We start from the raw sequence: 21,676 nt of genomic DNA on the forward strand, positions 1-21,676 counted from the left end.
CGACTAAATGGGTAACTAGTGAGGATGGTTGCCGAATATACAAACATACATATGCATGTGTAATTGAATTATGAATGTTTAGCAAGATGGTTAAACTAGTTAATTCATTGATCAAGCTCAAGGAGTTAAAGAAGGAGAATCAAGCAAGGGAAAGACGAAGGTCATCGAGAGCCGACTTGGAACTATTTTACCCAACACAAGGTAAGTCACTAAGCACATATTTTGTATTGATTTAAATAGACATGATGTCTATGTAATTATGCCGAAAGGAATGATAAATTTATATACATGTATGTATGTGGTGATGAAAGTATTGAATAAAAAGAAAAGTGGTGAGATGTATTGAGTTGTTAATTTCGCACTAAGTGTGCGGGTATAAACAATCGTGATCATGAGAATGGCACTAAGTGTGCGGGTTTAAAATTTGTACAGCACTAAGTGTGCGAGTTTGATCATATAGCACTAAGTGTGCGAGTTGATTATATAGCACTAAGTGTGCGGAATCACTATTGACACTGAGTGTGCGACATTATTGAGTCGATCACGGACAGCGGATCGGGTAAGCACCTTGAGTTCATGGCTAATAGGCGCTATGTTTATATTTGGAGTTGAGCTTGGTAAGTTTTGAACCTATGTGACAATTTTAATTGAAGTCACGTACATGAGAATTATCATGAATAAGTGAAAAGGCTATTTAGTTGTATGATTGTAACGAAAACAAAATGATGTATAAAAACGCTTGAATATCCTATTGATTAGTATATGGAATGTGAATGTGAATGTGTAACTTGGTGTGAGATTGAACCGAAGGTCTAAGGAACTATGGTATAGTTCGGTTTGGAGGAAGTAATTAGCATCGTTCCATTTTGTTTTCCTCTTATGATAATGTTATTAATGGATGGTAGTGCATTGCTTATGACTTACTAAGTTACGTACTCATTTGGTGCTTATTGTTGCTTATTTAGGTTCTTGATCCATTTTGCGTGCTTGGGACCGTCGTCGAAGTCATCACACCGGCTAACAACTTTTGGTATTTTCTTCGTAGTTGGTCTTGGAGTACATTTCGGCATGTATAGGCTATTATGTTTTGTTTGAACTTGGTATGTAAAATTTTGAATAGCCATGCGAAAATGGCTTATAAATGTTTTGAGCATAATGTTATAATCATTCGGTATGTATATGCTCATTAAGAGGCACGGAAATGTTTGGCAACGATCAGCCATTAGAATGGTTCATCATGATTATAAATTGGATTATATATGAAAAAGGGGTGGTTAAATCATAGAAACTATGTGTTAGAGAAAGTCTACCCTAGAAATAGATGCTGGCAGCAACAGTGACGTGGATGTGAAAAATCACTAAAAATAGTAGGAATGGAATTAAATAGTGAATAAATTATGTAAATGAACCTTGATGAATTCATTTTCATATAGAAGAAACGAAAAGGTCATATAAGTTGTATGTTAAAAGATATTTGGGTTTTCGTGAAACAGGGCCAGAACGGTTTCTGGATTCCCTGTTCCGACTTTGAAAATTCATTATAAATTAACCAGAGATAATTATGGGTCATACCATATATTTATAAATTCCTCTTTGAGTCTAGTTTCTATAGAAACAAACGGTATCAGTATTGAAGCCCTGCACAGGGAGTTATTCGAGTTGTAACGCACGAAGGTCAGTGTAGTCGACCCCTGTAATATAGGAGATTTTAACTAATAAACTGTACTAATTGGCTCGACCAAAAATTCTAGAAAAAAATCTGTAGATGGACATATGAGTCTAGTTTCAGGGAAAAATTACGAAACTGATTTTCGAGTTGTAAAACTCAAGTTATGATTTTTGAAGTGACTAGTACACAGATTGGCAGCTTGTCTGGGAAATTCTCAATAAGTGGTTTGAAGTCTGTTAACACCTCGTGTTCGACTCCGGCGTCGGTCTCGGGTTTGGGGTGTTACAATTTTATTGGTATCAGAGCTATGGTTTAGTCGGTTCTAGGACTACCATAGCACGTATGAGTCTAGCTATACATGCCTTAATGTTAATGTTTAAATGTGTGATGACTTCTGACGGTTAAAATTATTGTTTTAATTAGTAAATGGATCCCGGTGTAGAGAGAACCTTGGCGGATGACGTTGAAAGTGTAGCGGCTGCTCCTGCACAAGGGACGCCGCCTGTTGAACCTTAGTCATCTGCGAATAATCAAGGTGAGGGGGCTAAACAAGCCTTCTTTACCATGATGAATGAGTGGGTCGCGCAATATGCCCGAACCAATCCGGCTGTCCAACAATTCCCGAATTTGAATAATCCACCCCAAGAGCCCGTAATGCCATCGATTCTGACCTGTGAGGCTGAGTAAGCCACCAGACTTGATTAGGAAGCGGGGCTGAAGAGTTCTGGGCCATAGTTACCGATGATGCCGAAAGGGCCGAGTTACGCTTGATAACACCATTCGGTGTTTGATGAACTATCATGCACACCGATGAATGTCTAAAGTGTTCTATATCCTTGTTGCGAGACTCACTTACTATTGGTGGAGGACTTTGATTTCCATAGTCCCAAACGAACGAGTTACTTGGGATTTCTTTCAAATAGAATTTCAAAGAAATATATTAGTCAATGTTCATCGATCAAAAGCGTAAGGAATTCTTGGAGCTCAAGCAAGGTCAGATGACAAGATTCGAATACAAACATGAGTTCATAAGACTCGGTCGGTATGCGAGGGAGTGTGTGGCTGATGAGGTTGCTATGTGAAAGAGGTTTGAAGAAGGATTGAATGAAGATTTAAAGCTACTAGTGGGTATTTTGGAGATAAAAGAATTCGTAACACTAGTTGAACGAGCACGCAAGGCGGAGGAACTTGGAAAAGAGAAGAAGAAGGCTGAATTTGAAGCTAGAGACTATCGCAAAAGATCGACGGGTAAAGCTCCATTCTCGGTGTAAAGAAGTTCGGGAGGACACCAATAAATCGAGGACGATCGGGAATTTCCATAAGAGCACGACCATCGACGGACTCGAGCTACTTGGTAGCTAGTGTGGGCAATAACCGTCAAGAGAAACTGAATGCCCCCAATGTGGGAGAAGACACATAGGTGAATGTTGGGGTAAGTCTACCAATAGGGCTTGTTACGGATGCGGTTCAAGGACCACTTCATTAGAGATTGCACGAGCTTGATGAGAAGAATAGGATGCAAGGTGCAAGACCTAGTGGAATGACAACTAGAGGTAGACCACCAAGAATTTCGAGGAGGTAGGGGTGGTAGTCGAGAGGGGCCACCGATACTACTGTTCGATCCGAGACCCGTACTCTGCTAGGGCATATGCCATCTGTGCACGAGAGGAAGCATCCTCCCCTGATGTTATCACTGGTACTTTCACTCTCTTTGATACTAGTGTGATTGCGTTGATTGACCTGGCTCTACTCATTCATATGTATGTGAAACCTTAGCATCCAAAGAAGACTCTACCTGTTGAGTCTACTGAGTTCGTAATTCGAGTGTCAAACCCTTTGGGTCAATACGTGCTTGTCGACAAAGTGTGCAAGAAATGTCCCCTAGTAATCCGAGGGTCCTGCTTTCCGGCGGACCTGATGCTTTTGCCGTTTGATGAATTTGATGTTATTCTTGGTTTGGATTGGTTGACCGTGCATGATACGGTTGTGAATTGCAAAAGCAAGACTATTGATTTGAGGTGCGCGAATAACGAGATAATCCGAGTTGAGTCTACGGACTTAAAGGGGTTGCCAGCTGTAATATCAACAATGTTGGCCTAGAAACATGTAAGAAAGGGGTACGAAGCATACCTTGCGTATGTACTTGATGATAAGGAATTGGAAAAGAAACCCGAATCGGTGCCGGTGGTTTGTGAATACCCGAATGTTTTTCCTGAAGAATTACCGGGTTTACCACCTGTTCGGGAAGAAGAGTTTGGTATTGAGCTTGTACCTGAGACTACGCCAATTTCGATAGCTCCGTATCGTATGGCACCAACCGAGTTGAAGGAGTTGAAAGCTCAGTTGCAAGAGTTGACGGATAGAGGTTTCGCTCGACCAAGTTTTTCACCTTGGGGTGCACCAATGTTGTTTGTGAAAAAGAAGGACGGAACCATGAGGTTGTGCATCGACTATCGTTAGCTTAATAAAGTGACAATAAAGAACAAATATCCGTTACCACGTATCGGTGATTTGTTCGATCAACTGAAGGGAGCCTCAGTGTTCTCAAAAATAGATTTGAGATCGGGCTATTACCAGTTGCGAATCCGAGATTCGGACATACCCAAAACTGCCTTCAGAACGAGATATGGTCACTACGAGTTCTTAGTGATGCCGTTTGGGCTCACTAATGCCCCTGCGGTATTTATGGATTTGATGAATCAGATCTTCAGACCATATTTGGATCGGTTCGTAGTTGTGTTCATTGACGACATCCTGGTCTATTCAAGAGATGAGACCGAACATGCGAGCACCGAGATTAGTGTTGCAAATATTACGGATAAGCGGTTATATGCTAAGTTCAGCAAGTGTGAGTTCGGTTAAGAAAGGTTAGCTTCTTGGGTCATGTGGTATCTCGACGGGTATTCGAGTCGACCGGGCAAAATTTCAGCCATACTTAATGGAAGCCTCAGAAACATTCTTGAGGTTCGAGCTTTTTGGGACTTGCTTACACTACCGACGGTTTGTGAAAGGTTTCTCGATGATAGCCACACCCATGACGGCCGCTTCGAAAGATGTCAAGTTTGAATGGACGGAAAAGTGTGAGAAAAGTTTCGATCAATTGAAAACTCATTTGACGGAAGCTCCAGTATTAGTGCATCCCGAATCTGGCAAAGAGTTTGTCATCTATAGTGACGCCTCCCTACTTGGGTTAGGTTGCGTATTGATGCAAGAAGGTCGAGTTGTGGCCTATGCGTCGAGACAATTAAAGCCACATGAGAAAAATTATCCGACCCATGATCTCGAACTAGCTGCCATCGTATTCGCTTTGAAAATATGGCGACACTACCTATTTGGGGAGAAGTGCCATGTGTATTCGGATCACAAAAGTCTTAAATATTTGATGACTCAAAGAGACTTAAATCTGAGACAAAGACGTTGGCTTGAGTTGTTGAAAGATTATGAGCTGGTCATTGATTATCACCCGGAAAGGCTAATGTGGTTGCGGACGCCTTAAGCCGAAATCACTTTGTTTTATTTAGCAATGAATGTACACTTGTCTATCCTACCCGACAATGTGTTAATAGCCAATTAAAGGCCAAACCATTATTGACTCATCAAATTCGCGAAGCTCGAAAAGTTGACGATGAGTTGGTTGCAAAACGGCTGAGTGTGTTCGAACAAGGAATCGGAGTTTCAAATTGATGATGACGATTGTTTGAGGTTCAACAATCGTTTGTGTGTTCCAAGAAATTCGAACTCATTTCGATGATTACGAACGAAGCTCATTGTAGCCGAATGTCAATTCACCCGGGAGTACGAAGATGTATAACGATTTGAAATGTCGGTTTGGTGGCATGGTATGAAACGAGACATCTCCGACTTTGTTTGAGATATTTAATATGTCAACAAGTGAAAGCGGAACATCAAGTGCCTTGAGGTTACTTCAACCGATCATGATACCCGAGTGGAAATGGGATCGAGTCACAATGGACTTTGTGTCCGGCCGCCATTGTCGACTAGTAAGAAGGATGCGATTTGGGTTGTTGTTGATAGACCGACTAAGTCGCCTCACTTTATCCTGTCGTCACGGATTTTTCATTGGATAAACTAGCTGAATTGTACGTTTCTCGATTGTGAGATTACACGGGTACCGATTTACATTGTGTCGGATAGAGATCTGAGATTCACCTCGCGATTTTGGAAGAAATTGCAAGAAGCTTTGGGTACCAAGTTGCATTTCAAAGACCGCCTTTCACCCCCAAACCGATGGTCAATCCGAGCGAATAATTCGGATAGTTGAGGATATGTTGAGATGTTGCATCCTCGAGTTCGATGGTTCATGGGAACGATATTTACCTTTGATTGAATTCGCACAACAATAGTTTTCAATCAAGTATTAAGATGGTGCCTTATGAGGCCTTGTACGGGCGTAAATGCTGTACACCATTGTTTTGGACCGAGCTCGGTGAGAGCAAAATTTTCGAGTGGATTTGATTAAAGATGCTGAGCAGAAAGTAAGAGTAATCCGTGAAAATCAAGATAGCCTCCGATCGTCGTAAGTCGTCGCGGATTTAAAACGAAGAGATATTGAGTATCGTGGGGACAAAGTGTTTCTTAAGGTATCGCCTTGGAAAAAGATACTCGATTTGGTCAGTAAGGGCAAATTGAGTCCGAGATTCATTGGGCCGTATGAGATCTCCGAACGAGTTGGCCCAGTAGCATATAGGTTGCTTTTACCCCCTGAACTCGAAAGGATCCACAACGTTTTCCATGTTTCGATGCTTCGACGTTACCGATCTGATCCTTCGCATGTAATAAACCCCTCCGAGATTGAAATTCAAGCCGATATGAGTTATGAAGAAGAACCGATCCGTATTCTAGCTCGTGAAGTGAAAGAGTTGCGAAACAAAAGGGTTCCGTTAGTGAAAGTGTTATGGCTCAAACACGGAATGGAAGAAGCTACTTGGGAACCTGAGAACTCTATGAAAGAACGATACCCAAACCTATTTACTGGTAAGATTTTCGGGGACGAAAATTTCTTAAGTGGGGGAGAGTTGTGACAGCCCTAAATTGACCCTAGTCGGAAAGTGGTTTCGGGACCACTAAACCGAGTCATAAAAATAATTAACTGCCATAGTTGATGCTCATTATATGTACATATGCATGTGTGAAAATTTCATGGTTGAATTTTGTAAATTGTAGGTGAATTTTTATCAAATAGGACTTATGTGAGAAAATTTAGAAATGTGCTAGGCAAATGTAGGATGGCCTATAAGTGCATGTTGTGAAAAAGGTGGGTTTGCATGTCAATTTACCCAAATGTAAGCATGATGGCCGGCCATACTATGGGTGGGAAACATGTTGCAAACATGTTTAGTTAGTGGGTATGTAGGAAAAAATAAAATAAGAAATATGGGTAATAAAGAAAAAAAAAAAAAAGAGAATGGTGTGAGTGTACCCCCCATTGCCGTGAGTTGAGGGAGAGAAGAAAGAAAAAAATGTTCATCATTTTCTTTCACTTCTTGTGGCATGAAAATGAGGGAGTTTGAATGCTTAATAAGGAGGGAAGAAGGAGAGCTCATGTTTTCTTTCTTTGCAATTGTCGTAACTAGAGGAAGAAGAGGAAGCAAGATTCGGCCAAAGTGGTCCTTTAGATCAAGGTATGTTCAATGATATTTTTTGGAAGTTTACACAACCTTTGGGTGATGAGTCTAAATTCTATCTATCCCAAGGTTGGATTTGGGGTTGTCGGAGAGTTGGGATTTGACAAAGAAGCTTAAAAATTTTAGTTGATACCTTGATGCTATTAACATGTTAGTTATATGGATGTGTTAAGTTGCTTGTTATGTTAGCATGAAAGTTGAAGTTGTTAGGTCATTTTGTTGGAGGTGCCGAATTTAGGACTAAAAAGAGAATGAGTATTCGGCTAACATAGTTGAAAGGGGATGTTGCCGATTTTTAGATTTAGGTTTTGGGAGTGGCTATAATGGGCATTAAGATGTAGAACTTAAGAAACATAGTTATATGTGAATTTACATGATAATACAAATAGATGTGAAAATATATGCTAGATTAGGAAAAAAAAAATTGATTAAGTGTTCATGAGATGAAATTAGGTGATTAAAAGATGTTATAGTTGACATTGTATATATATACATACATTCGGCCATCTCATTGAGTTTGAAGGTGGTGTTAAATCTAATTGTGATGCCCATTTGGAAGTGTATATATATATGTATAGATATATGTAAGTATGCCCGTTCGTGATGTTACCTTTAATCATGTGTATAATCGACTAAATGGGTAACTAGTGAGGATGGTTGCCGAATATACAAACATACATATGCATGTGTAATTGAATTATGAATGTTTAGCAAGATGGTTAAACTAGTTAATTCATTGATCAAGCTCAAGGAGTTAAAGAAGGAGAATCAAGCAAGGGAAAGACGAAGGTCATCGAGTAGCCGACTTGGAACTATTTTACCCAACACAAGGTAAGTCACTAAGCACATATTTTGTATTGATTTAAATAGACATGATGTCTATGTAATTATGCCGAAAGGAATGATAAATTTATATACATGTATGTATGTGGTGATGAAAGTATTGAATAAAAAGAAAAGTGGTGAGATGTATTGAGTTGTTAATTTCGGCACTAAGTGTGTGGGTATAAACAATCGTGATCATGAGAATGGCACTAAGTGTGCGGGTTTAAAATTTGTACAGCACTAAGTGTGCGAGTTTGATCATATAGCACTAAGTGTGCGAGTTGATTATATAGCACTAAGTGTACGGAATCACTATTGACACTGAGTGTGCGACATTATTGAGTCGATCACGGACAGCGGATTGGGTAAGCACCTTGAGTTCATGGCTAATAGGTGCTATGTTTATATTTGGAGTTGAGCTTGGTAAGTTTTGAACCTATGTGACAATTTTAATTGAAGTCACGTACATGAGAATTATCATGGAATAAGTGAAAAGGCTATTTAGTTTTATGATTGTAACGAAAACAAAATGATGTATAAAAACGCTCAATATCCTATTGATTAGTATATGGAATGTGAATGTGAATGTGTAACTTGGTGTGAGATTGAACCGAAGGTCTAAGGAACTATGGTATAGTTCGGTTTGGAGGAAGTAATTAGCATCGTTCCATTTTGTTTTCCTCTTATGATAATGTTATTAATGGATGGTAGTGCATTGCTTATGACTTACTGAGTTACATACTCATTTGGTGCTTATTGTTGCTTATTTAGGTTCTTGATCCATTTTGCGTGCTTGGGACCGTCGTCGAAGTCATCACACCGGCTAACAACTTTTGGTATTTTCTTCGTAATTGGTCTTGGAGTACATTTCGGCATGTATAGGCTATTATGTTTTGTTTGAACTTGGTATGTAAAATTTTGAATAGCCATGCGAAAATGGCTTATAAATGTTTTGAGCATAATGTTATAATCATTCGGTATGTATATGCTCATTAAGAGGCACGGAAATGTTTGGCAACGATCAGCCATTAGAATGGTTCATCATGATTATATTTTGATTATATATGAAAAAGGGGTGGTTAAATCATAGAAACTATGTGTTAGAGAAAGTCTACCCTAGAAATAGATGCTGGCAGCAACAGTGACGTGGATGTGAAAAATCACTAAAAATAGTAGGAATGGAATTAAATAGTGAATAAATTATGTAAATGAACCTTGATGAATCCATTTTCATATGGAAGAAACGAAACGGTCATATGAGTTGTATGTTAAAAGATATTTGGGTTTTCGTGAAACAGGGCCAGAACGGTTTCTGGATTCCCTGTTCCGACTTTGAAAATTCATTATAAATTAACCAGAGATAATTATGGGTCATACCATATATTTATAAATTCTTATTTGAGTCTAGTTTCTATAGAAACAAACGGCATCAGTATTGAAGCCCTGCACAGGGAGTTATTCGAGTTGTAACGCACAAAGGTCAGTGTAGTCGACCCCTGTAACATAGGATACTTTAACTAATAAACTGTACTAATTGGCTCGACCAAAAATTCTAGAAAAAAATATGTAGATGGACATATGATTCTAGTTTCAGGGAAAAATTACAAAACTGATTTTCGAGTTGTAAAACTAAAGTTATGATTTTTGAAGCGACTAGTACATAGATTGGCAGCTTGTCTGGGAAATTCTCAATAAGTGGTTTGAAGTCTGTTAACACCTCGTGTTCGACTCCGGCGACGGTCTCGGGTTTGGGGTGTTACAATGCTAAACCTACTTTAACAGGAACTGAATCGAGTGTAGTTAGACCTGCTGTAACACCCCAAACCCGGTCCGGACGTTATGGTCGGATCTGGCGCATCACATTGAAGTGTTTTAGCTAAAACCTTATTTTCATTGAAAACCCTTCCTTAAAAAAATATGAAACCTTAATAAACTTATTAAACTCTCTTTGCAATCACAAAAACCTGTTTATAACATATGATTTTATGAAAACCTATGAAAACCTGTCATTTCAAAATTTAGTTGCGGAAACGTAGAAAACATACTATGATTTGGGAAGTCTATGTTCAATTTCTCGTAATTACAATATAGAAAAATAATAATCCAAATAATAACAAAATGAAAGCCTTATTACATTCCGGTCTGAAAAGTACTTAATAAAATAGGAACTTATATGCTTTTAAAAGAAAAACAAGCCAAAGTTGTCTTGCTAGCTGACCACCTAGAGTCCCTCCAAACATCGAACCTTCTATTGAGCATCGCCTGAAAATAAAATAAAAGAGGGGGTGAGTTTTTGCAAACTCAGTGTGTACAACCCTCGATGAGTAACATGCATTCAATAATCACCAAACATCAAACATGTAATTCAATGCAGTGCAATCCCATCCTAATAATCCATCTGCTACACACCAGCTTCGTCCCCTGTCGCATCATGTGGGGATATAAATATCGACCCACCCAACCGACACATCAATAGTAGTCTGGTTGCAGAACTACCTTCATTTACGTATTGGGCTTAAAAGCAATCGGTGGATCCACGATTATCAAGCAACCATGCTATCCTCATATACTACCTTCGTTCCATACTTCCCAACCCATATGCAACCTAAGTAGAATATCATATGTATGCAGCAGATATGTGTGTCACATCCATAAAATTTACATTCAACACCTAGGGGTATTTTGGTCACTTTCGCCCTTAGGGGCATTTCGGTAATTTTCTCTTTAATACAGTCTCCACTTATCTCGACTCGTTAACAAATCCCATGAGCTAAGATGAACGAATACTATGCACCAGGTAGGATTCTAGAGAAGAGGAGGTGAGTCATTAAGACCGCTTAAGTACCAAGCTCTCCCTAGATCCAATCCTAGACATGCATATACCCGTTGCCACACCTTAACCCTATGACTTGTCCACGGTCTCAATAATTTAATTAAGTTTTATGTAGTCATCTTATACTAAGCCCAAAACCCCTACATACATGCATATGGCCCACTAGGCCTAATCTCATTTATATGGCCCATTAGGCCCAATTTCATTTATATGGCCCATCTGGCCCAAATCGCATTATATTCATGCTCACACACAAATTTTCTATCACATAGCATCACTTATCAAATTTTGCCTATTTTGGGCCCAACACCCATCGGGCCCATTTAGCCCATTCTGGCCCATTTGGCCCATTCACAACCCAGGTCCATGGAATCGCCCATGGGCGTCAGGCAACCTATCGGTTTCCTCCTCACAAGTGTTCGCACACTCGCAAGACTACCGTAACCAAACTTTCGGCATTTCAAATTCACGTTCATGTGGCCCATTAGGCCCAATTCACATTCATAATGCCCATTAGGCCCAATCTCATTTATATGGCCCATTCGGCCCAAATCACATTATATTCATGCTCACACACAAATTTTCTATCACATAGCATCACTTATCAAATTTTGCCTCCTATGGGCCCAACAGCCCATCGGGCCCATTTAGTCCATTCCGGCCCATTTGGCCCATTCACAACCCAAGTCCATGGAATCGCCCATGGACCTCAGGTAACCTATCGGTTTCCTCCTCATGAGTGTTCGTACACTCGCAAGACTACCGCAGCAAAACTTTCAGCATTTCGGTATTTCGACTTTTGCCAATCTACTTGTGTGTGCAGTGTATGTACACACCTGGTAAGCAAGCGTACTATAATTCCCTTAGTCACCAACCTGCAAACGATATCACCCTTCAATTAATCGCATGCTTAATACATATCTTTACTAAAACCAAAACCTCACCTTAACCTTACCTTGCGCGATAAGTATAATAGCCCCTTCTTAAATCACTAACCACAATCAACTCCTAGATCTACACCAATCTTAACCATTAAAACTAGAATAATAGGTGACTTGTATCCAACAAAAGTTCCTTTACCTTAACTATGAACATTCGGCCACCTTAGCCAATGGGAGAGGAATACTTACCAAAACTGCAAACACCTAAAGAGTAATTTCGGCAGAGAGCTAAGATCCAAGATCCGATACTAATTCCCTACAACAGTTGATTAGAAAGAGTTAGGAAAGAACAATGTAATAGATTCTTAGCAAAACCGATTAGAAGAACAAACACTTACACTAGATTCAGTCGAAGAGTATTTGGCCCTGGGAAGATTCGGCTTTTCGGCTTTCAAACTTAGTATGGTGAATAAGGTTTATTTGGTATAGATTAAAGAAGAAGAGTAGAAGAAGGAATCAGCTAAGCGAAACAAAGAAAATTGTGTAGAGAAAGAATAGAAATCGGTGCAAAGAAAAGAGAGTAAAGAAAAGGGTTTTTGGCTTTTAAGGAAAAGGGTTTACGGTAACAAGGTGAAGGAGATTCGACATTAGCCTGGCAACCCTGCATTCGACACTTATTTATAGCCCCTATAGCCAAATTACCTGGCTCTCAATTCCCCATTCGGCTCCATCTCTTCCCCTTCTCATCTCCTCATTTTTCTCCCTGATAACCCCTTGATCCTTTCCTTAATTTTCTCTTTTGAACACTCCCCTTGGAGTCCATCTTCACGCCACTTCCAAACTTCTAGAAGGCCAAAATTAAACTTCTAAAAACACTAAGCTAGGATTCGAACCTTGGATCTCCTTACTAGCTACTAATGCCACCTCCCTACACTTTAAGTGGCGTCACTTAGCCACTTTTCCACAAGGCTTTTTGATGCCATTTTCCCTTATCTTTATTTAAAAGCCCAACTACTTGTCAACAAGGTTCTTTTAATTATTAAACTATAATTTCTTCTACCCCTAGATTCGAACTCAAACCTTGATGAAGACCTATTATCGCGTAATTAACACTTAACTAAAATTGCTAAGCATAAAAAAAAAAATAAGATTTCGGGATTTTTGGGCTTCGTGATTTTTGGGGTGTTACAACTCTACCCCCTAAAAGAAATTTCATCCTCGAAATTTTACCTGATTCAAACAGTTAAGGATATTGATGTCACATCACTTCCTCAAGTTTCCAAGTAGTCTCCTTAGCCTTGTGATTCCACCAAAGCACTTTGGCTAATGGAACAAACTTCCTTATCAGTTCTTTGACATCTCGACCAATTATTTGTATGGGTTCTTCCTCGAAAGTTAGGTCTGGCCTGACCTCGATTTCCTCAACTGCCACAACATATGAAGGATCCGAGCGATGCCCTCTCAGAATGGAAACATGGAACACATCGTGGATCTGGCTCAGTTTAGGAGGTAATTCTAGCTGATAAGAAACTGGCCCAATCCGCCTTATAACCCGATATGGCCCAATGAACCTTGGGCTTAGCTTACCCTTCCGTCCAAACCTTAATACCTTCTTCCAAGGAGAGACCTTAAGGAAAACTAAGTCCCCCACTGCAAACTCTATTTCTCAATGCTTAAGGTCAGCATACAACTTCTACCTATCCGAGGCCTCCTTCAATCGATATCGGATCAATTTCACCTCATCATCATATCGACTACTAACTCAGGGTCAAAAACCCTTCGTTCGCCCAACTCCGTCCAACGTGTTAGAGTTCAACACCTTCACCCATACAGTCCTTCGTATGGAGCCATCCCAATACTTTCTTGATAGCTATTATTGTACGCGAATTCAGCTAATGGTAAATAGTCCTCCCAGCTACCTCGGAACTCAATCACGCATCCCCTCAACATAACTTCCAATACTTGGATCACTCTTTCTGACTGTCCATCAGTTTGAGGGTGGAAAGTCGTACTAAAGTTCAACCTAGTACCCAACGCCTCATGTAGCTTCTTCCAAAATCGCGAAGTAAAATGTGGGTCCCTATCAGATATTATGGATACTAGCACTCCATGCAATCTTACAATCTCTGCCACATACAGCCTAGCCAGCTTTTGCAACGAGTAGTCAGTGCGAACCGGTATAAAATGGGTAGACTTAGTTAATCGATCCACTATAACCCATATCGAGTCTTTCCTAGCAGGCGTCAAGGGTAGCCCGCTAACAAAGTCCATAGTTATCCTTTCCCACATCTAGAGTGGAATCTTTATTGGCTGAAGCAACCTTGAGGGCAACTGATGTTCCACTTTCAAATTTTGACAAACCAAGAATTTACCTACGAGCTTCATAACCTCGTGCTTAAGTCCAGGCCACCAATAAAGCTCACGCAAATTCTGATACATCTTGTTTCCACCAGGATGCATAGCATAGAGACCACTATGTGCTTCCCGCAGAATGGAATGCCTTAGATCGTCGTCCTTTGGTATACACATTCTCCCACAAAAATACAATACTCTACTATTTATCCCAAAGTTTGATGTCTCCCCACTCTCCACTTGTTTAAAACGAGCACTCAAAGTCTCATCCACTAATTGCTTACTCCTTATTTGCTTGACCCACACTGGCTTTACTTGAAACTCAGCTAACAAGCTACCATCATCCAACAAGCTTAAACGGGCGAGCACAGCTCTCAAGTCTGACTTAGCCCTACGACTCAATGCATTGGCTACCACATTTGCTTTGCCAGAGTGGTATCCAATCATACAATCATAATCCTTTAATAATTCCACCCACCTATGCTGCCTAAGGCTGAGCTCCTTTTGGGTAAGGAGGTACTTCAAACTCTTGTGATCCGAATAAATTATGCACTTCTCCCTGTATAAGTAATGCCTCCATATCTTTAGTGCGAAAACCACAGCAGCTAGTTCCAAATCATGGGTTGGGTAATTCACCTCGTGAGTCTTAAGTTGCCATGACGCATACGCAACCACCTTTCCTTCTTGCATCAATACACAACCTAAGCCCACACGCGACGCGTCACTATAAACCGTAAACTCCTTCCCAGGCACTTGCTAAATCAACACAGGGGCCTCCGTTAAAACTTCCTTGAGTATTCCAAAACTCTCTTGCTGCTTGTCCGTCTAAACAAATGGTACCCCCTTCCTCAACAATTTAGTTAAGGGTGCAGTAATTACTTAAAAGCCCTCAACAAACCACCTATAGTATCCTGCCAAGCCCAGAAAACTTCAAATTTTCAATACTGACTTGGGTGTTTTCCAGTCTAACACCGCTTCAATTTTTTGAGGATCCACCTTAATCCCCTCGGCTGACACCACATGTCCTAGAAAAGTAACCTCCCTTAGCCAAAACTCACACTTATTTAATTTGGCATACAGCTACTTCTCCTTCAAAGTCTGCAACACAATTCTTAAGTGTGCATTATGCTCATCCTCATCTCTTGAGTACACCAAGATGTCATCTATAAAGACTACAATGAACCGATCCAAGTAGGGTTGGAAAACCCAATTCATGAGATCCATGAAAGCGGCAGGTGCGTTCGTCAGCCCGAATGGCATCACCAAGAACTCATAATCCCCATAACGAGTTCTGAAAGTTGTCTTATGAACATATGCCTCCTTAACCCTCAATTAGTGATACCCCGAATGCAAGTCAATCTTCGATAAAATAGAAGCTCCCCTAAACTGATCAAAAAGATCATCGATTATCGGCAGAAGGTACTTATTTTTAATAGTTAACTTGTTTAACTATCGATAGTCGATGCACATTTACAAGGTTCCATCCTTCTTCTTCACGAATAACACCGGTGCTCCCCATGGAGACACACTTGGTCGTATGAATCCTCGATCCAACAATTCCTGAATCTGTGCCTTAAGTTCCACCAACTCCTTTAGTGCCATCCGATAAGGAGCGATAGATAGCGGAGCCATCCCAAGTAACAACTCAATTCCAAATTTCACTTCTCTGCTGGATCGCAACCCAGGCAGCTCCTCGGGAAAAACATCCGAAAATTTCCTAACTATTCTCAACTCCTTAACAGTAGGGCTTTTCGTCTCCGTATTACTAATATAAGCCAAAAAGGCTTTGCATCCCTTTCATACTAACTTCTCAGCCCTTAACACCGAAATCACATTTGATAGATAGTTCCGGCATTCACCAATCACCACCACCTCCTTATCCTTCGCCGTTCTTAACACCATTCACTTTGCAGCGCAATCCAAGGTGGCTCGGTGCTTCACCAACCAATCCATACCCAAGATTAAGTCAAACTCGCTAAACGACAGCTCCATCATATCTGCTAAAAAGGTAACCCCTTAGACTACTAAGGGTACCTCCCTAAACAACTTATTCACTCCTACTGACTGCCCTAACGGGCTTATCTCAGTCATCTCATTCACAGTAATTTCAAACATATCACCCAAAGATTCAGTCATATTACATGCAACATATGAATGCGTTTATCCAATATTAATCAATACTATGTAAGGTAACTCATATATAAAGAACATACCCGTTATCATATATGGGGCATCCCTATCTTCTCAGAGACGAGCAACATAAACCAAAGCTAGCAGTCTCAGCTCATCATGGCCTGCATTTTCGCCTGGTGCTCTACGTCCTCGTCCATTATTGTTACCTGCCTCTGGCCTACCCACGACCTCTTGGCGGCAGCAGACCACCCTTTGGTGGCTGAGCACCACCTTGTCCCACTAATGGCTCTCGACCTACCATTCGGGGGCAATCCGTGATCCTATGCTCCATAGACCCACAAGCGAAACAAGCTCCCATCCTCTTCCAACACTCGCCTCTGTGGCTTCTCCCACAATCAGCACAAGGTGGCACCCTTGGATTAGCAGCAGGGGCCCTGCTCTAACTGACCCGTTATTTTTGGCCCTAGCCCTAGGCCTCTGTCCAACAACCGGTGTTTCAGCCTCCCTCTTATTCTTACCCTTTTCTTTCTCCCGATTTAAGCGCTCAGTGCGCTTTACCTTCTCCGCTATATTTTTTTTCTCCACCAATTCCGAGAAAACTCGCTCTCTTTGTAGAGCCACCAATACCCTAAGGCTATCTCTCAGTCCGTCCTCAAACCTAACGCAATGCTCATAGTCCGTTGCAACCATTACCCTTGCATACCTACTAAGGCGTAGAAACTCCGCCTCATACTCCGCCACCGATTTGTTTCCTTGGGTCAAGTTCAGGAACTCTTTCCTTCTAGCATCCACATAGCTTGCACCCATATACTTCCCTTGGAATGCAGCTTTAAGGAACTCCCAAGTGACTTGCTCAGGTTGAGTGCCCCCTTTCACTGTCAGGAAACTGGTAAGCTTCTTCCCTTAGTAGTGACACTGCCCCTTTCAGCTTTTGTTCAGGTGAACAGTCCAGATCCTCCATTATCTTTTCCGTGGCCTCCAACCAATATTCAGCCAAGTTATGAGCCACACCAGCCACACCCTTAAAAATATCAACCCCATTTGATCGAAGTCGCTCTAGAATGGACACCTGATTTTCCGTGCCATTATCTGGCCTAGCGACCCTCTCCAAAATCCTTAGCATTGCCTGCGACAATGCATCATCCCCTGTGGCCCAATCTTACTGCCTAGTCCTAGCTACAGGTGAGGACGGAGCCTCTTCTACTCCAACATTGGGCACATGGCCCGATGCCGATGATTCAGCCCTAACACTTCCGCAGCCTCGGCCACGGCCTCTCGCACCTCTTCTAGCACTCATCGTCGATTCACATATTTTCTAGATTAAAAATTTTATGAAGTTTTAGTTAGCTCAATAATTAATCCAATGTTTTATGAAAGTGATTTAAAAGAATATTATTTTTCGAAAATCCTCTAAAGTTTCAGGATCCTACGGGCTTCAGTTCCATTCTAACATAATCATCTAAAGTAGCCCTCTAAATATCTACTATATAACAATTTCAACAAACTTAAGAATAAGTATACTTACTTGGTTCGACGTCGGAGACTCGGTCTGCCGCACAGCAAGATTTCCCTTTTTTTCCAGATCGTTGGATTCAAAAGATTTTTAAAATCCAAGTAATAAGTAGAAAAAAGAAATCAAATAATAATAAGGACCACTTTACAGCCTGAGTTTTGCAACCGGACTCTGATACCACTAAATGTAACACCTCAAACCCAGCCCGAATGTTATGGTTGGACTTAGTGCATCACATTGAAGTGTTTTAGCGAAAACCTTGTTTTCATTGAAAACCTTTCCTGAAAAAAATATGAAACCTTAATAAACTTATTAAACTGTCTTTTCAATCACAAAAACCTGTTTATAACATATGATTTTATGAAAACCTATGAAAAACTGTCATTTCGAAATTTAGTTGCGGAAACATCGAAAACATACTATGATTTAGGAAGTCTATGTTCAATTTCTCATAATTACAACACAGAAAAATAATAATCCAAATATTAACAAAATGAAAGCCTTATTACATTTCGATCTAAAAAGTACTTAATAAAATAGAAACTTATATGCTTTTAAAAGAAAAACAAGCCAAAGTTGTCTTGCTAGCTGGCCACACAGAGTCCCTCCAAACATTGAACCTTCTACTAAGCATCACCTGAAAATAAAATAAAAGAGGGGGTGAGTTTTTGCAAACACAGTGTGTACAACCCTCGATGAGTAACAAGCATTCAATAATCACCATACATCAAACATGCAATGTAATGCAGGGCAATCCCATCCCAATAATCCATCCGCTACACACCAGCTTCGTCTCCTGTCACATCATGTGGGGATATAAATATCGACCCACCCAATCGACACATCAATGGTAGCCCGGTTGCGAAACTACCTTCATTTACGTATTGGGCTTAAAAGCCGTCGGTGGATGCACGATTGTTAAGCAACCTTGCGATACCCATTTACTTTCTCTGTTCCATACTTCCCAACCCATATGCAACCTAAGCAGAATATCATATGTATGCAGCAGATATGCGTGTCACATACATAAAATTTACATTCAACACCTAGGGGTATTTTGGTCATTTTAACCCTTAGGGGCATTTCAATAATTTTCTCTTTAATACGGTTTCCACTTACCTTGGCCCATTAACAAATCTCGTGAGCTAAGATGAATGAATACTATGCAGCAGGTACGATTCCAGAGAAGAGGAGGTGAGTCATTAAGACCGCTTAAGTACCAAGCTCTCCCTAGATCCAATCCTAGACATGCATATACCCGTTGCCACACTTTAACCCTATGACTTGTCCACAGTCTCAACAATTTAATTAAGTTTTATGCAGTCATCTTATACTAAGCCCAAAACCCCTACATACATGCATATAGCCCACTAGGCCCAATCTCATTTATATGGCCCATCCGACCCAATTCACGTTCATGTGGACCATCAGGCCCAATTCACGTTCATATGACCCATTAGGCCCAATCTCATTTATATGGCCCATCCGGCCCAAATCACATTATATTCATGCTCAGACTCAAATTTTCTATCACATAGCATCACTTATCAAATTTTGCCTATTATAGGCCCAACAGCCCATCGGGCCTATTTAGCCCATTCATGCCCATTTGGCCCATTCACAACCCAAGTCTATGGAATCGACCATGGGCCTCAGGTAACCTATCAGTTTCCTCCTCACGAGTGTTCGCACACTCGCAAGACTACCGCAGCCAAACTTTCGGCTTTTCAACATTTCAGCTTTTGCCGATCTACTTGTGTGTTCAGTATATGTACACACCTAGTAATCAAGCGTGCTGCGATTCCCTTAGTCACCAAACTACAAACGATATCACCCTTTAATTAATCTCATGCTTAATACATATATTTGCTTAAACCGATACCTCACCTTAACCTTACCTTGAGCGATAAGTATAATAGCCCCTTCTTAAATCACTAACCACAATCAACTCCTACATCTGCACCAATCTTAACCATTAAAACCAGACTAATAGGTGACTCGTATCCAACACAAGTTCTCTTACCTTAACTATGAACATTCGGCCACCTTAGCCAATGGGAGAGGAATACTTACCAAAACTACAAACACCTAAAGAGAAATTTTCGGTAGAGAGTTAAGATCCGAGATCCGATACTAATTCCCTACCACAGTTGATTAGAAAGAGTAAGGAGAGAACAGCGTAATAGATTCTTAGCAAAACTGATTGGAAGAACAAACACCTACACCAGATTCGGTCGAAGAGTATTTGGCCCTTGGAAGATTCGGCTTTTCTGCTTTCAAACTTAATATGGTGAATAAGGTGAATTTGGTACAGATTAAAGAAGAAGAGTAGAAGAAGGAATCGGCTAAGCGAAACAAAAAAAATTGTGTAAAAAAAGAACAGAAATTGTCACAAAGAAAAAAGAGTAAAGAAAAGGGTTTTCGGTAACAAGGTGAAGGAGATTCGGCATTAGCCTGGAAGCCCTGTATTCGGCACTTATTTATAGCCCCTATAGCCAAATTTCCTGGCCTTCAATTCCCCATTCAGCTTCATCTCCTCCCCTTTCTCATCTCCTCATTTTTTTCCCTGATAACCCCTTGATCCTTTCCTTAATTTTCTCTTTTGAACACTCCCCTTGGAGTCCATCTTGACGCCACTTCCAACCTTCTAGAAGGCCAAAATTAAACTTTTAAAAACACGAAGCTAGGATTCAACCTTGGATCTTCTTGACAGCTACTAATGCCACCTCCCTACACTCTAAGTGGCGTCACTTAGCCACTCTTCCACAACGCTTTTTTATGCCATTTTCCCTTATCTTTATTTAAAAGCCCAACTACTTGCCAACAAGGTCCTTTTAATTATTAAACAATAATTTCTTCTACCCCTAGATTTGAACTCAAACCTTGACCAAGATCTACTATCACCTAATTAACACTTAACCGGAATTGCTAAGCACAAAAAGAAAAAAAATTCAAGATTTTGGGATTTTCGGGTTTTGGAATTTTTAGGGCGTTACACCTACTGTTGCTGCAAATAATTTTGAAATGAAACCTTACACGATTCAGTTTGTTCAATTTGATTGTTTGCAGGACGAGGATCCAAACACTCATTTGTCGAATTTCTTAAAGTTTTGCAACACATTTAAGATTAATGGCGCTTCTGATGATGCCATTTGCCTTCGATTATTTCCTTTTTCATTGAGGAACAAGGCTAAACAGTGGTTGAACTCATTACCACGAGGGTCAATCACTACTTGGGAACAAATGACCGAAAAGTTTTTACTTAAATATTTTCTCCAGCTAAAACAGCTAAGTTGAGGACTGATATCTCTTCTTTTGTGCAGATGGATCTAGAAACACTCTGTGATGCATGGGAGAGATACAAGGATCTATTGAGAAGGTGCCCTCACCATGGGTTACCTCTATGGCTACAGGTTCAGACTTTTTATAACGGTGTGAACCCCTCAACAAGACAACTAATAGACGCAGCCACCGGTGGAAACTTAAACAACAAAACACCTGAAGGGGCTTATGAATTCATTGAAGAGATGTCACTGAATAACGATTAGTGGCAATTCATGAGAACAAAGCCAACAAAAGCAGCCGATGTTTTCAACCTCGACGCAGTTACTATGCTATCTAACCAGGTAGAACTTCTAAATAAAAACATTGACGGTTTGTATGGTTCTACTCAGGTACATCTAGTGATAAAGTACGATTCAAATGGAAAAGGAGTACAGACAGAATATCAATCCTTCAACCCTAGCATTGAGGAGGAACAAGTTCAATATATGGGTAATAATAATTCTAGACCTAAAAATAACCCATATAATAACACTTATAATG

General features: G+C 40.4%; 1 non-coding gene across 1 annotated transcript; it reads right to left on the reverse strand.

Moving 5' to 3' along the window:
• Nucleotides 1-21,141: 21,141 nt before the first annotated feature.
• Nucleotides 21,142-21,248, reverse strand: LOC128293363 (small nucleolar RNA R71). Its single transcript, XR_008283547.1, has one exon. It is a non-coding gene; the product is annotated as a small nucleolar RNA R71 (small nucleolar RNA).
• Nucleotides 21,249-21,676: the final 428 nt, after the last annotated feature.

This window comes from Gossypium arboreum, chromosome 5 (genome assembly GCF_025698485.1).
Source record: "Gossypium arboreum isolate Shixiya-1 chromosome 5, ASM2569848v2, whole genome shotgun sequence".
In the NCBI taxonomy this organism is placed as follows: Eukaryota; Viridiplantae; Streptophyta; class Magnoliopsida; order Malvales; family Malvaceae; genus Gossypium; species Gossypium arboreum.